The sequence below is a fragment of the Leuresthes tenuis genome, unplaced genomic scaffold (genome assembly GCF_036924035.1).
Source record: "Leuresthes tenuis unplaced genomic scaffold, fLeuTen1.0.hap1 SCAF_5, whole genome shotgun sequence".
Lineage (NCBI taxonomy): Eukaryota > Metazoa > Chordata > Actinopteri > Atheriniformes > Atherinopsidae > Leuresthes > Leuresthes tenuis.
This window is the reverse complement of record NW_027325359.1, coordinates 16,243,732-16,260,159: the sequence shown is the minus strand read 5'-3', so window position 1 is coordinate 16,260,159 and position 16,428 is coordinate 16,243,732. Positions and strand designations below refer to the sequence as shown.

Sequence of the window (16,428 nt, the reverse complement as noted above, 5' to 3'; positions counted from 1 at the left end):
ACTGAACGGAAAATAACCAGTAAAATTGTACAACAATATAGTGTTGTTGTGTCTGGAACACCATATATTAATGGCAGTAAACTATCATTCCGCATGAGGTTAGAAAAGTTTAAGTTTTGTCCATCACTGCCAGTGATGGTAGTAGACTATAATTCTGCATTAGGCTAGAAAAGTTTAAGTGTTTTCCATCACTGCCAGGCACCAGGTGGTACTACCTAAGTCAAGTAGAATCAGGTAGGTACTCGGTACAAGTGCAAAAGAGCCTAATGTTCCATGAAGAACTTCTTAAGCACATCGGAATTGTGTATGTTTTGGGGAGGAATCGAAAGGCCCGTTGTCAAAGACATGTGACCTCTTTCACCATGGCCTGACATGATTTTCCTCATGGTCTTCTCATATGCGAGTAAAGGTTAAGTTGTCAGGAGTGGGATTTGAACCCACGCCTCCTTTTGGAGACCAGAAGTCCCTGTGCTGAGGATGGAAGGAATCAAACCTTGAGTCTGGCGCCTTAGACCGCTCGGCCATCCTGACAGCTGTACAGAAACCCATGCCACTCAACCCACAGTCCAATTAGCTGGTATACCTTCGCCTCCATGTCCTAAATTGCAATATAAAATGGAAGAGCTTTGTCATGTAACTTCTTCCATGGAGTTTTGCAAGAACTGAACGGAAAATAACCAGTAAAAGTGTACAACAATATAGTGTTGTTGTGTCTGGAACACCATACATTAATGGCAGTAAACTATCATTCCGCATTAGGTTAGAAAAGTTTAAGTTTTGTCCATCACTGCCAGTGATGGTAGTAGACTATAATTCTGCATTAGGCTAGAAAAGTTTAAGTGTTTTCCATCACTGCCAGGCACCAGGTGGTACTACCTAAGTCAAGTAGAATCAGGTAGGTACTCGGTACAAGTGCAAAAGAGCCTAACGTTCCATGAAGAACTTCCTAAGCACATCGGAATTGTGTATGTTTTGGGGAGGAATCGAAGGCCCGTTGTCAAAGACATGTGACCTCTTTCACCATGGCCTGACATGCTTTTCCTCATGGTCTTCTCATATGCGAGTAAAGGTGATGTTGTCAGGAGTGGGATTTGAACCCACGCCTCCTTTTGGAGACCAGAAGTCCCTGTGCTGAGGAAGGAAGGAATCAAACCTTGAGTCTGGCGCCTTGGACCGCTCGGCCATCCTGACAGATGTACAGAAACCCATGCCACTCAACCCACAGTCCAATTAGCTGGTATACCTTCGCCTCCATGTCCTAAATTGCAATATAAAATGGAAGAGCTTTGTCATGTAACTTCTTCCATGGAGTTTTGCAAGAACTGAACGGAAAATAACCAGTAAAAGTGTACAACAATATAGTGTTGTTGTGTCTGGAACACCATACATTAATGGCAGTAAACTATCATTCCGCATTAGGTTAGAAAAGTTTAAGTTTTGTCCATCACTGCCAGTGATGGTAGTAGACTATAATTCTGCCTTAGGCTAGAGAAGTTTAAGTGTTTTCCATCACTGCCAGGCACCAGGTGGTACTACCTAAGTCAAGTAGAATCAGGTAGAATCAGCTTTGTCATGTAACTTCTTCCATGGAGTTTTGCAAGAACTGAATGGAAAATAACCAGTAAAATTGTACAACAATATAGTGTTGTTGTGTCTGGAACACCATATATTAATGGCAGTAAACTATCATTCCGCATGAGGTTAGAAAAGTTTAAGTTTTGTCCATCACTGCCAGTGATGGTAGTAGACTATAATTCTGCATTAGGCTAGAAAAGTTTAAGTGTTTTCCATCACTGCCAGGCACCAGGTGGTACTACCTAAGTCAAGTAGAATCAGGTAGGTACTCGGTACAAGTGCAAAAGAGCCTAACGTTCCATGAAGAACTTCCTAAGCACATCGGAATTGTGTATGTTTTGGGGAGGAATTGAAGGCCCGTTGTCAAAGACATGTGACCTCTTTCACCATGGCCTGACATGATTTTCCTCATGGTCTTCTCATATGCGAGTAAAAGTGAAGTTGTCAGGAGTGGGATTTGAACCCACGCCTCCTTTTGGAGACCAGAAGTCCCTGTGCTGAGGAAGGAAGGAATCAAACCTTGAGTCTGGCGCCTTAGACCGCTCGGCCATCCTGACAGCTGTACAGAAACCCATGCCACTCAACCCACAGTCCAATTAGCTGGTATACCTTCGCCTCCATGTCCTAAATTGCAATATAAAATGGAAGAGCTTTGTCATGTAACTTCTTCCATGGAGTTTTGCAAGAACTGAACGGAAAATAACCAGTAAAAGTGTACAACAATATAGTGTTGTTGTGTCTGGAACACCATACATTAATGGCAGTAAACTATCATTCCGCATTAGGTTAGAAAAGTTTAAGTTTTGTCCATCACTGCCAGTGATGGTAGTAGACTATAATTCTGCATTAGGCTAGAGAAGTTTAAGTGTTTAAATCTTGCCTCAACTGTTTTCTACTTGTTTTTGTTTCATTTATGAATTTAACCCTAAAATAACCTGAACACACCTTTAAAAGAAAGCTTCCATCTTTCCTCATGATGTAGAATGAACACTAGCAAGTTACATCCTTCTTTTACTTGTGTTCAAAGTCATAATATCATTTTCATCTTTTCAGGTTTGACATTACAAGATGGAGTGCATAAGTAATTCAGCCCTTTGGAAAAAGTACCATAATTGATGGCTCAGGTATAAACTATGGGAAATATTAAAAGGTAACATCAACCCAAACCTCAGCTCTTATGACACTCTAAGCCCTTAGCTTTAATTATTGATGTAAATATCCACTTTGACAGGATCTGTCAGTGACGATAACCCAGCCATTTGCCCATCACATAAAAGAGCAATGATGCACTGGTAGCCTTGCAATCTGCAGGGTTCAGGGAATTAGCCAGAAATTTGCTGTCCAAGCAATAATGCAGTGGATTTTCTGTCTTTCTTTCTTTCTCACCAACACCCACTCTCTTTCTGATAGAATTAACTTTACAAAAGGTAGAAAACTTAAGAGGCCAAGAGATCAAAGTGACCCTTGCCACAGATCATCAAGGCAGGAAGCTGAGAGCACATTTAAATCTCTGCACCATTCTCAAAAGTCAGCCTGAAAAACGAACAAAGATAAGCCTCGGAGACATGTAAATATTTGAAGTCAGGACACAACATTTTAAAGAGAATTATAAATGAAAAGTACAGAATTTTAAATGGGCCAAACTTAGAATATGTGGACACCAAGAAGTTGTATTTCAGCTTTCTAACACAGCTCTGCAAGAAATGATTAAACCATTGCCAGGCTGTATAAATTGTCAGAATAGAATGTCTGCATCCACTGCTCCAGCTCACGCATGGTTGAGCAGAAACTCAGAACCACTGCCAGCAAGACTCACCATGATCTTGCCTGACTCAGTGTCTCGTAATACATAATTCTACTTAAACGTTCTACTTAAGTTCAGATACAGTAGAAAGTTTTGCTTCCTTTTCAGCATATCAAATTTCTATTGATTATTTTTTCCAATATAGGAAAATGAAATGATGGAATTATATAGGTGTACATTTAAAATTATGTTGAAATAAAGGAGGACTATGTTTTTTAAAGGAGTCAGTTTTCACTTATTTGGTCTTCAAGATAAGAAAAATGAGGAATATGTACAATTAAACCTTCTATCCATCCATTTTCTGCCACTTATCCAGGTCACAAGGGCAAACTTCAATATGTTTGAATAATCAGAACTACTCAGTGATGGGAAAAGTAAAAATATAGTTTCTCACTCTGTGATTAGCAGTAGTATGTCAAAGTCTTTGCCAATCATTAAGCCTGAGAGCTTTGTTTTTATGCAAGTCCAAACCATAAAAACTTGAATGTTTAGTCGATTTCAATTAATTTCAGGTTCAATTTATTTGTAATTTCAGTGAATGTATAGTGCAATGTGTTTAATACCCAGTGATAAGGTTTGCTTAATTATTGGGCAGCTTCTTTACTTCAGGCAAAATGGGCCAAATTAAGATTTAACAACCATGGAAAGGTCAAAACTTGTAAAATGCCTTGCAGATGGATGCAACACTCTGGAATCGCTGGACTATTGAAGCCTGACGAGCGGACAATCAAATGCTGTGTCATGAACAGTTGTAGGGTCACAATAAAGTTGTGTACAAGCACAGGCACAAACTGAGAGTAAAATACTTTAATTATCCTCAAGGTTTCAAGTTCTCAGATAAATGGTCAAGGTAGCTCATTTTGGGTTTATACAGGACACGATATTTGTGAAAGGCCTACATGTTAGTTATTTCTTAATTTTGTGTTTCTTATCTTTGACAAATACCTACTATTACTTTATAATAAAATCAAAAGTTGGGGAATTTTTTTGATAGTGCACATTTGCACACTTACAAAGACAAAAAACCCTGTTCCATTGACAATTTTTTAGGTTTGAGGCTCAAAAGGGCTTTAACTTGATATCAGAGCTTTTTATCTGTAAAAGCAAGGCAAATTTATTTGTAGAGCACAATTCGTACACAAAGCAATTCAAAGGGCTTTACAGCTACATAAAATCCCAAGAAGGCAAATAAAATCATTCCATAAAACATAAAAATAATCATTAATTAATTTAATTAAAAGCGAAGAGTGCAGATGAAATACTTTCAGTTGTCATATGCACAGCTAAATAGAACTGTTTTCAGCCTGGATTTAAACATTGTCAGAGTTGAGGCCTGTTTCACATCTTCTGGAAGACTGTTCCAGATTTTAGGAGCATAAAACTGAAACGCAGCCTGGCCTTGTTTAGTCCTGACTCTGGGCACCAGCAGGAGACCCCTCCCTGAGGTTCTCAGAGTCCGAGATGGTTCATATGGCTCTAACATGTCAGAGATGTGTTTTGGCGCGAGACCATGAAGAGACTTGTACACAAGCAGAACTGTTTTAAAGTCAATTCTCTGAGCGACAGGAAGCCAGTGCAGAGACCTGAGCACTGAACTAATATGGTCGTATTTCCTGGTTCTAGTCAGGACTCAAGCAGCAGCTTTCTGGATGTACTGCAGCTGTCTTACAGCCGGTTTTGAGAGCCCAGTGAGCAGGCCATTACAGTAGTCTAACCTGCTGTATACAAAATACAAAATTAACCCTGAAGAATATAATTTGCCTGATAATTGAGCTGATGATGTTGTTTTGCCGGCTGCGTAAACCTGCCATATGTACTGAAACAAGCTTTTGCGGGTAATTATGCAGCTGCTTGTATGATAATGATGATTATCTTGCTCCTCATGCTATGCAGTCACAACATAAATAAAAGGATGGAAGTCGTCATCTGCAGTCAGGTTGGGTTAAGTTTAATCATTTGCACACTGGAAATAAGTAGCAAACACATTTTTCTAATGCTGCATAAATAATGCAACATTCAGAGGTCAAAACTGTAACCTAGTCAATTCAAAAGATTTAGATTTTGAAAAAAAATGGCCTGCCACTCGGTGTTCTGCATAATACAATGTGTAAATAATGCCAAAACAGGGACATTATGAGACAAGGGAGTGCAACTACCTGTAAGAAAACAGCTAAGAAAAAATGAGAGAGGAATCGGTGCTGGCTACACTTAACTTAAATTAAATGTGTGTTTAAAGTAACTCCTTATCATAAAAGTAATTTAGAAAACTTTAAAAAGAAAACACAAATTTAATCAGGTTGCCTTAAATTACAATGTGGACGACAAGCTAAAGATCAGATTTGACATTTACTTCCCTGCAAAGTTTAACAGAACACAATCTAATCCCAAATGATGGGGGCCCGGGGCATGTATTTCAAAGAGTCTGAATGGGCTATTGATCCCATAATTCCATATCCCATAATTATTGAGAAAAGCACAGTTTCAGTTGATAGAGGTAACATTGCTTTGAAAAAAGAATTAGCCAAGATAATGTTGAGCAGTTGTGAATAATCCTTTGAAGGGAAGAAGCACAGAGCTTGTTTTGCGATTTAAATTTTTTTGTCGTGTCACAGAAGGTTAAGTGTTTCCTAAAGGCAGCAGTGAGCATGTGGTGGTGTTTCTCAAAACTCCTCTGAAGATATCTTTATTCAGACTTTCAGCTGCAGGTATTTTTAGATTTGTGGGAGGAAATGGCAGACAGTTATCTACCCCAACATTTTTCTCGTCATCATTTTCTGAATGGTGATCGGTTGGCAGCTTCAGACATGGCAGGTTTCAGTTTAGATATGACTTCTGTCATAAATAATATTTCTATTTTCTTATGGGGCCTGGATGTTTGGAGTTCAGTATTGGACAGGTGAAATTCATATAAATCTTCACACCAGACAAGACGTTTGATGGCCAACAAGTGTCTCTCAAAAATCCAGGACTGTACCTTGAGTTCCTACCTGACCTTTTTGTTTGACTTGAATAATGCATTTTTCCATCCGAATCGCTCACTAAGGCTTTGGACCAGTTTTTTCATGGATTTAAATTGGGTTTTAATCAACACATTCACAGATTCAGTGCCCCCTCATGACATCTTGGGAAATTAAATTCAATCTCATTGACTTACAAAGCAGCGGCACGGGACCGGCCAAATTTTTCTGTTCGACAACCATCTCCTAAGAGACAGTCACTAATCCCCATCCTGACAGAATCACTCTTACACCAGCTTCGAATAATTCCAATGCCAATAAGGTTCCCCATTCAGTTTGATTATATCAAGCAGAGGATATGTAGGAAATTTTGCATTACTATCCTAAACCCAAGAACTACTAATTCTCAATACTGACTCTATCATTTGGGCAAAGACAACAGTCAACATATCATGCAATTTTATTGCCCATGTGACCTTTGCAGTATGCTATTATTCTAAAACCACTTAAGTCTGGCTATAATAACCAATCATTACTTTTTTATTGCTTGCACTTCTGACTGATGCTGTGTTAACTTGTGTTTTTATCGGCTTTTGTAGAGCAGACTCATCTACAACAACACAGTACGTGCTGTTTGCACTTTTTTTTACATTTCAATCTTTGGCAAACCCTGGGAGTTCTCCATGCTGTTATTTCTTTGTATGTTTGCATGTGCAATGAATCACTAAAACGGTGTGACTCTAGTTGTACAGGCGTGTTTTAAATAGCCACCAATGTTTTTGACGTAAAATACAGCTGCCAGCAGTCACAAGGGAATCCACAGCCTTCCAGTCCCATGCTCGAAGAAATCACATCATGTGCAATGAACATTTTCGTTAAAGGGCTCTAATGACTGTATGCCTGAATGGCTGAAAGATTATTGAGGATGTTGCTTTAAATAACAACCTGGTTTGGGTCCTTTATCAATAGAACAAGCTTCCTCAGATGCACCTCAAAGACTTCCTACTTATGCTTGAAGGCACTCACATCCTAGTCGGCAGCTAGGGTATTCTGCTGTACGCTTGACATGCACTCCCATTTGAGACTGCTAGTGTCACACTTTGGCCTGAGGGCTGCAGCAAGTCGGAGAAGCAGGGGACTCAGACTCTCTGCCTCACCTCCTTGTGGAATTGAAGCACATGTGCACTGTGAGCATGAACTGACTGGGTTTGTCACAACCTGCCTCACACACCTCCCTCCTCCTCCCCTCTGGTTTTATCTTGCTTTAGTGAATATACTCTGCATCAGCTCTTCTCTCACTATTGGAGGCACAGTACAAAGTGCAATCTGAAAAAAAGAAAAGAGAGAATGCCGTATGAGTGGAAAGAAATTATTATCTTGTTGGTACTGTTTGCAAATTAGCTCCTAGTTCACTGTTGTTTGTAATGCAATCGCTTCCGAGATGGGCCCAATATTTTAGCTTATGCAAAAAAACAAAAAAAAAGGGAAAGGTGGAGTGTAAACAGTGAGAATGTCGCCATATGTGAAAATAAAGCCGCCCCTTTCTTTGGCAGGCAACTGACATGTCCGTGCTGAAAGTTCACAGCTGGTAGATACACTGTACAGTCATGAAATCAAAGAAACGATTCACAGGGCAGCACGACCAGAACACGGTCTGCTGATTTTAAGGCCAGGTCCCATGGCAAAGGGCTGTGCCATGGTATAAAGAGTCTGCACAGCTGGTGCCTCAGTGGGAGGCAGAGTGGACCATTTAGATCTACATGCAATGTGGAAAGAGTGAGTTGAGTTGACAATGAGTTTTATCAATGGTGGCATGGAATGACTCATACTTGCAGGATGTGTAGAACAAAAGACAAGTGATCATTTATCTCACATGTTCACCAAATAACTGCAGGAAGAACCAGGTAACTGAATACTGATGTTGCCATCAAAATAAAGACCGAGATTTACTTCCAGAATGGCAACAATTTTACTGTGTTCAACTGAGGCATTATTTATTGGCAGTGCCTAAAAAGCTATGTTGTCAGGAGTTGCATTCAGATATGATTACATCATTAGAATCAGAAAGGTGCAGCACAAACTGCACAGAAATTCTTGAATTATCTGTAGAGATCAATTCAACAGTCACAACTGCCACCAGTTTAGAATAGAATAGAACCTTTATTGTCATTGCAATCCACACAGTAGTGCAATGAGATGGGGTTTGCAACTCTACAGATGCAAAATAACAAATACAACAAGTAAAATCTAACAAGTTAATGTCATGTTAAGGTGTTGTTAAACTTTTTTTTTTCTTCCATCAAATGCTAGTTTTGTTGTGTTTTTGGTTCTTGATTTTTCCGTTGGGACTTTAGGTTTTGCATGTTTTAGGTTTCTATTAAGTCATTAGTTTTACCATTGTTTTTCCCCAGTCACTCTTGCCCCTTCATTAGGTTCATCCATGTCACCTGTTTTGTTCTCAGCTGCACTCCATCACCAATCACCTCCCCTCAGTATTTAGTTTCCAGGATCCCTCATGTCAGTGTGAAATTCTCGCTGTCATTACTGCCACAGATGCTCATGGTTTGTTACATTAGGTTTGAGCTCATGTTTTTGCAGACACAGTCATAGTTTGTTTATGTTTTTTTTTCGCCACAGCTTTTATTGTATTCCGGCTCAGCCGTGTCTTTTGTTTGTACTTTTGAAATAAATCAGTTTTTTACTTTAATATATCTGTATCTGGGTCCTACCTCCACGCAAAGCCACACCACAACTAACCAGTTGTGACAGCTGATACTTTGCAGTTGCAAAGACTAGAATTGGGCGATGCTAAATAACGTATCATCTTTACGGTTAGTCATAATATTGCACTGTAATGATTTGAAATCAAACATATAAGACACAAAGTATTTACTGTAAAGCCAAGTTTCCAAACCTGGACTCCAGTTTTGGCACCTTTTGGGCACCTCTACTCTTTAGTTTTTAGAGTTTTGTTAAAAGAAAACCTTAACCGCTTGCTGCATCTGTTGGAGCCATTGATTGCACTGCAGCGCTTCATCATTTTAGACATGTTAAACTGTGCTTCCCACTTTGTCAAACACTCCTTGGCTTCTGGGCGATCTGCCTTTTTTTGTCACCTATTGACATACAAAGTTCATTTACCTGAATAAAGTCACACGTCTGCTGATGTCATGTGAATCCCTCCATTTTTCAGATACATCTTCTATATTTATTGAAGAGAATGGCACTTTATGTTGGAAAATCCAGCACTTTTAGATTGATGTCATGAAATGTTTGGAAGGAATTTTAAAAAATCAAAGTCCCTCAAGACACCATACTCTCTGAGTATGTAATGATATTATATTATATATTCTTGTTGTATTTGAATCTAATATTGATGCAAGTGCCATGTATGTGAGTAGGTACTTGTACTTGTACTTGGGTGTCTGTTCGGTTCCTCGGTTGAACCTTTCCATATATGAAAAAAAGCAGACGAGCATAATTGGAAAAGAAAAAAGGGTACTCACCTGCTAGGACGTCATATAGTATAGGTTATTACTTTGGATTTTATCACTTTTTAGAATCTCACAAAAAAAAATCCTGCTCCTGTGATGGACTGGTGACCTGTCCTGGCTGGACCCTGCCTTTCAACCAAAAGCCATTGGGAAAGGCTCTAGCCTCCTATGATCCTGAATAACATGAAGCCAGTATGAAAAATGAATGAATGGCTTCTTGTCCTGAAATTTTCCCAAACTTTTTCTTGTATTGATAAAAGCTGTCAAAAAACATAAAATGCATGAGGTACACACAAACTTTTCCTGACGTGGTGGGCTATCAACATGTAAAGCCACAACGGCTAGGTTCTAACTAAAATGCAAAACAGAGATCTGTAATAATGTAACTGAGTAATTCATATGTAAATAATGCAGCTTTTACAGTACATGCTTGCATGCTCAAATCTTATGAAATAGTCACTGAAACATATTCTGCATGAAAGTGGCCACTCAACGGCTCTATATTTGATACTTAAATCAACATTCTGGAGGATAAACCTGTTAGGTGATATCACAAGGGGATAAATAGAGCAAATAAGATGCCAGAATATTTGTTTGCGATAGTGTAACATCACCAAAGTGGCTGAAACAGACAAATCATGGATTGTCTCTCAGAGAAGAATCCCCACAATAATGTTTTCAATGCATCACGGTATCTGCCGATGATGATGCATTAAATACTTACACACAGTATCAGACTGTTAAGAATCTATCTGTGCAAAGAGCTTTTTGATGATAATGGCTTGCACACTAATTTACTTTGACGTTCATTTGCCATTTTCCCAGAACACCAGTGACTATTTAGATCCCAAGAACGTCACCTGCCAGTATGAATATGTATGACTATATGTTTGATAAATGATGATAGGGCCCGCAACACTACTGCACTTGCATTTTTTCTTGTACTCTTTCTGTGCCAATTACACTTACCAAAAATGACTGAACCTTTGATGTAATCTGAAGCAAAGAACATTAATGACATGATTTGCATGAGGTGATTAAGAGCTACATCACCTGAGGGTTTTATCCTCTGGTTAAGACTAGAGTCACGCTGAGCACCACCCAGCTTCAACAAACATGGAGCTGCAGACACTAAGCAATACAGATGATTCGAGACAAATCTCTCCATGTAATCAAGGCTGATAGAGATTAATCTAGTGGGGGGAAACAGATTGGTTGCAAGATGAGAAAAATTAGAGAGAGCTAAAGTACAAATAACTTTTTGAATGTTTTGCACTTATTTGGCTTGTCGTGATGATGATATTAAAGATAATACAGTGGGATCATTAGAGCATCCATTCATATGTCTCTCATATGTATCTCCTCCACCACTTTCAAACAGAATCCTGTTATTAAAAACCCCTTGCTGGTTATTAAAGTGTTTCATATTATAACTACTGCAAATCACAGAGTCATTGTACATTGTACTGTATGGACAAATATGTATATTTACTCTGTATGACAAATCAAACTATAAATGGATACAAAAGAATGTTTGCAGAGTTACTCTAATAAGCAAAAGTGAGCTCAAGGGACCTGTAACTGACAGACCGAGTGGGCTGCTTGTTCGTTGTACAGGGTATTTAGACATTAAACTGATTAACTGTTCAGGTAGAATATCTAAGATGTGCTCTTTGGGTCCGAAAGAAAAATGCTGTTCAACACATCTCCTTTCTATAATTAACTACCCAAGTGTCAGAAAACTTTACTTTGAAAAAACAGAAAAAACTTTTCTGTTTTTATTGTTTTTTTTACGGTTTTTGGATAGAGCAGATCATGGTGAGGAAGTAAGGAAAAGTCATTAAAACCTAACATGTAACCAAACAATGCTAAGAAAAAGCCTTTGGACTAGCCAGCTCTCACTACAACCTATTTTTCACCTTTCAGTTACATTTATGCAATTAGGAGATGCTTTTATCCAAAGTGACTTACAAGGAAAAAGGAGAACTAACAATTGAGTATATAAAGAATAATTTACAATAAACAATTACAATGTCAAGAGCGAGCGAGACCACCTAAACCTATGTTCAGGGTATCTGTTCACAATTATCATTCCAGAAAATGGATCTGTCAATTAAAACAAACAATCAAACAAACTTTAATTAGTCAAATCAAGAGCAAAATCTGAAGAGCTGCAAAAAGTTTAAGTGCGGCAGAATAGGACGATTCCTTCCAGTTAGAGAACATAGATTTCCATATGTTTTCAGTGGGTGCCTCACAAATACGTCTACATGCTTTAACATTTTGTTGCCACTTGAGATCAGTGGCATAAATATGAAGAACATCCTGAGCTAAGAATTGTTCCAAGTTGCGTTGGTGGTGTGGTTGGTCCTTTAGCTTTGTTCTGCTGTGGAAAAGACAGAAGTCCAAGTAAACAACGATCTACTTTGTGATGGAGTGAAACTTGGTTTTCAGATAATGAAGACTTTTTGCTGCAGCTGCAGTCATTGTCCCTTGTGCTTCTTGATTATTTATAGTTGAAGATGCATCCCTCATCTTTGTCATGAATAAGGTTGTTGTATGCCTCTGTCAGTTCTAGCAACCTCACGCTGAGCTTGAGCTTGGCACAGTAGAATACTTCTGTGAAGGTATAAAACAGTTCTTAGAGTTCATGCTTACACTCAAGATTCATGTGGCTTGGTCTGATGACATCTTTTTCTGGTAATCCGTTTACAGTTGTGGTCAGAAGTTTACATACACTCATCATGGGTATGAATGTCATAGTCATTTGGGGCTTTTAATGATTTATTTGAACCATTCTTTTTCGAGGATGTTATGTCTATGCTACATATAACTGCAATGATTGAATGATGGTGGATTTCGAACATCTAACATCCTAGAAATCCTATCATTGGAACCATCAACAAATGAGTTCAAGATGAGCTACTACATGGATTGAAAAAAAACCCTGATATTACTCCACATGATGGGGTTGTACTAATTCATTTTCACAATCTCCAAGCTATGTCACTTGTCACTCGGGGGGAAATGTGAATGGCTCCTCTGACTCCTCTCGTCAAATTTGATTCTCATTAAGCTAGAGGGCTGCGACTTTCCTTTCAACTCAGAGTAATAAAGTGATTCTCAATGAGGTCCAACTTTAGAGTAATTTAAATGAGCTTTATGGAAGTTTGACAGACAGTTCTCACAATGCAAACCATACAGCAGGCAGAGCAAAGCCAGATAATGGGAAACTCCATCACTCATCTTTGTTCTACAAAAGGGGCAAAATTCACACGTCATATTTATTGTCACGTACTTTGATGAACTCTGATTACATACATTACTTCACACTAACTCAGCTTAAAAGCCACCTCAGTGTACACATTGAGTGTTCACACTTTTTCTCTTTAGCTACTTTCCTCTATTTTTGACTGGTGTGTATATGTGTGTGTGAGCTTTTGGCCCCGTGGGCTTTTATTTTACAGATATGCAGCTCTGTAAGAAGTGCTATGTCGCAGAGAACAGGGAAAGATTCTGAATTATGCAGCTGACCTTCCACTCAGAACTTTTCTTCTTGTCTACATGGAATCTATAAGAAGCGGCCGCACCTCTTATCAAATACAAGCACTTTATATTGATTTCCTAAAAGTTCTCCTTTTTTTATTGCAGAAGAGTTTCAGTGAAAGACTTTGGTTAGTGTCTTGTCATTTTGGTTTATTGGCAGCACAGTCACAGCCAAGGGGTCTTCTGCGATTGCTCTAGTTAGATTTCATCACAGAAAGTTCTACACAGTCTTGTAAAATGAGAAGGTGTCAGACTTTGTCAGCTGGGCTGAGAGGGACTAATGAGAGAAGACAATATAACTGTGTATTGGTCACATTATTTTTTGCTCTGCTGCAGTATGCCTCTACATGACAATCATTTGAGTGCAAAATCACTCTTGACTGACTTCTTGAGGGAGACTTAATGTAATCAACAATCAAGATCAATTATTCAGAGCTATTTGAAGTAGAAAATGCATTTCCTAAGCTGAAAAACATAACTCATCTTCAAAGAAATCGTTTAATACACAGGAGATATTCCCCCTATACCATTTGATTAAATTAACCTTGTCTTCATTTTTCTCTCTGGAAGTGGCTTAGATATGATTGAGGATTTTAGCTTACACTGTAATGAAATATACATTTAATTTGTTTTGCAGTGTTTACAGGAGCCTATTAGTAACAACCATTTGTGTATTTTATTATTATAACATGATTTGACGGAGATGCAAACAACATTCAACTTTCTTTTTTTTTCAAATTTGAGTTTTCAGGGTAGGTTCAAGGAAACTATTCGTTTTTTTTTCTTTAGCAATCAAAACCACCTCGTTGAGGTTACAGAATGATCACAATTTGGGCTAACACACAGCCTTCACATTTCCATTTTGTTTGTTGCCTAGGTAACAAATCATCGTCAGAATTCGGTAGGTTCCAATTGGCCAGTATGAATGAAAAGATTCTAGTCTGAAAAACACATGTCGTGGTCATGATAAATATATAATATATAACTGGCTGATTTAGAAATTGCAGTTTTTGTTTTCATTAAAAAGAAACACACACACACACTCACATACATATATATGTATATATACATATTGTTTTTTACCTGAGACTTTTTTAATAAAATGGGATATTAAATATAATCTGTTCACATGCAGTAGTTTTATTGCATATACGAAGTCCAGCAGTGAAGGGGCTTGGACAGCTGAAAACCAAATATCTCTGCTTATATGAGTTATACAGCAGAGAGGCAATGAAAAGAATTTAGGTCCCTTTTCAGCACCAGGTGACATCAGTCTCTGTCGTATATGGTAAACCGCTGCGGTAAAAAACCAAACAATTTCAGTCTGTTGTGAAACATATGTTTTTAACACAAGATATCTCCATCGAATCGGAAAACAAGGAAAACATAGCTTTTGATAAGGTTTGGCCAGAACTACTAAATTAAATGTACTAGTCACACTCACAAAGGCCACACTGTTCATTGTAAAGACTGAAAAGAATACCACAATCAGAAAAAAACAAGTGATTTCTACAGAAAATATAATCAATCCTTGTCTGTTTTTGTGATGTAACTTTAATCTATTAAACATCTTATCTAAACCTGAAGGAGTGACTCTTTAAGGCAACAACCAAGATGGCAAACTGTATGCCACTAAACCAGCATACTTCATTGGTTACATCCCAGCTCGAAAACACTGCCAATTCAGAATCAGTCAACTAAAAAGAAAAAAAAAATCTTGTACCCTCTGATATTTCAAAAGCATGAACAAGGTTTGGCAGACTAACCGTATGTGGGAAGAGTCATGAACACTCATGGGAGAAAGCAATACTGCTGTGAGGCATTCCCAGCACACCAAGCCAGTCAGAATGTTTTTTTTTTCCCAAGGCAAGCAAAATAAGTCTAAACAACCGGCATTAAAGAAACCAAAAACCAGACACCTGTGTAGAACCTCGAAGACAATTATGATTTAGTGCAAACTATACATCCAGGCTGCATACATAGAGAACAAAACACAATGCATCTTTTCATTAACGGACCCAGATGACAACAGTTGGTTTTAACTACATGTTATGTTTTATGCAAGCTGTGGAACTTAAAAGTGCTTTGAATCCATCCATTCATCCATCCATCATCTGCCGCTTATCCGAGGGTCGGGTCGCGGGGGCAGCAGCTTTAACAGAGAAACCCAGACGTCCCAGAACACCTCACCCAGGTGTTTTGCTTTGAATCCTATAAGCAAATATAACATCATAAACACTCACAGATCATGACATGAATAGCGCTGCTCATTTATGTAGCGGCGATATATGTCAAGATCTGGATTGTCTAACACTTGATTCTTGTAGTGGTCGTCTGCCGTGTGATGGACTGGCGACCTGTCCAGGGTGTACCCTCCCTAAATTGGATTAAGCGGGAATAGAAAATGGATGGATGGATTCTTTTATATAATACCGCATGACTGAAGGGCAGGAATAAAAACTACAGTAACTTTGTCAAGGACCAAACTATGATGGATTAAGATGTACAAAAAATGAGACAGTGGTATGTGTTTATTGACAGTGGTCCAATACAGTGACCCCTGTGATAACGAGCATGTTCTTAGGTCTTTTACGATCCACACCAGAGCATTTTTTTACATCGTTTTTTAACAGTATATCCCAATCTATGTATTATTTATTTAAAGCCAGACGTACACAGCGTTACCTTGCCTTATGAATGAACTGGCATCATCATGTTGATCAGGAAATAAATTAAATACTGGAATTTTGTGAAGAGTCATTTTGTTACTAAAGCCACCCATGCTCTACAATTTCTTGTGTGCAAATGTGAGTCTCACCATTCCAGCCTGGCTAACACTCATACAGTCATCAAAAGTGGTCTTCTCATGCATCTTTATATGTTTATCAGGGTTCTCAGGACAGAGCAGGGAGTATGTTGGCTCATGGTGACTCTGCAGGATGCCTTTACCCCATTAACATTAGCCATCTAATTCCCCAGCTGGCTGGAGCTGGAGAGATCTGACAAAGGAGTACTCTCTCTGTCTCTCTTTGAAAACTGCCCTTTGCTGAAG

At 38.6% G+C, this 16,428-nt stretch overlaps 3 non-coding genes across 3 annotated transcripts; all 3 read right to left on the bottom strand.

Annotated features, from left to right (window-relative positions):
* Nucleotides 1-416: 416 nt before the first annotated feature.
* On the bottom strand, nucleotides 417-531 carry trnal-caa (transfer RNA leucine (anticodon CAA)). The gene is made up of 2 exons: nucleotides 494-531; nucleotides 417-462 (listed from the first exon to the last, which is right to left on the bottom strand). It is a non-coding gene; the product is annotated as a tRNA-Leu (tRNA).
* Nucleotides 532-1,076: 545 nt separating this feature from the next.
* Nucleotides 1,077-1,191, bottom strand: trnal-caa (transfer RNA leucine (anticodon CAA)). The gene is made up of 2 exons: nucleotides 1,154-1,191; nucleotides 1,077-1,122 (listed from the first exon to the last, which is right to left on the bottom strand). It is a non-coding gene; the product is annotated as a tRNA-Leu (tRNA).
* An 826-nt stretch (nucleotides 1,192-2,017) lies between these two features.
* trnal-caa (transfer RNA leucine (anticodon CAA)) lies at nucleotides 2,018-2,132 on the bottom strand. Its single transcript has 2 exons — nucleotides 2,095-2,132; nucleotides 2,018-2,063 (listed from the first exon to the last, which is right to left on the bottom strand). It is a non-coding gene; the product is annotated as a tRNA-Leu (tRNA).
* Between the last annotated feature and the right edge of the window lie 14,296 nt (nucleotides 2,133-16,428).